The following is a 623-nucleotide window of genomic DNA, read 5'->3' as shown; positions in this document are numbered from 1 at the left end:
CGGCCCGCCCGGCCGCGCCGCGCTGGGCGGCTCCGGCGGCTGCCTCGGCCGCGGCTGCGCAAGGCGGCGGGGAGGGGAGGGAGAGGGGAGGGAGGGGGTGGGCCGGGCCTGGCCTTGCGGAGGCCCCCGCGTCCCCCCCGGGCGGGAGGGCTGCGGGGCCGGGGGCCGCGCCGGCAGCCGCTGCCCGAAATGCCGGGCGAAAAGCCGCGCTGCTGAGCCCGCTTCAGGCCCGGGGCCTGGCGCGTCGGCCGGTCCTGTTAAAACATCCGTGGCACGCTGCTCCCTTTCGGAGGAAGAGAGGCCTCGTGTCGCATCCCGTGCGTGGGACGGCGGGCGACCGCCGCCCAACGTTCCTGCCACTCGCGTCTCCGAACAGCTGACCTCCCGCGGCTGTTTTCGGTCTGCCATGCTGGCGCTCGATGAGGTGCTGAGGAGAACACCCGTACGGGCAGAAAGGGAGGCAAAGTCACTTCAAAGCAAATCCCTCAGCCTGCAAGGTAGCGAGATTTTACTGGCACTGAGGGTCCCGGCGGTCCCTCGCCTGCAGCCCGCCTGCTGCGGCGGGAGCCTTGGGTGCCCTGTGATGGTATGGGCAGGAATTCCCCTTACATTCTGCCAAATAT

Source organism: Aquila chrysaetos, chromosome 2 (genome assembly GCF_900496995.4).
Source record: "Aquila chrysaetos chrysaetos chromosome 2, bAquChr1.4, whole genome shotgun sequence".
Taxonomy (NCBI): domain Eukaryota; kingdom Metazoa; phylum Chordata; class Aves; order Accipitriformes; family Accipitridae; genus Aquila; species Aquila chrysaetos.
Note: the sequence above shows the minus strand (reverse complement) of the source record.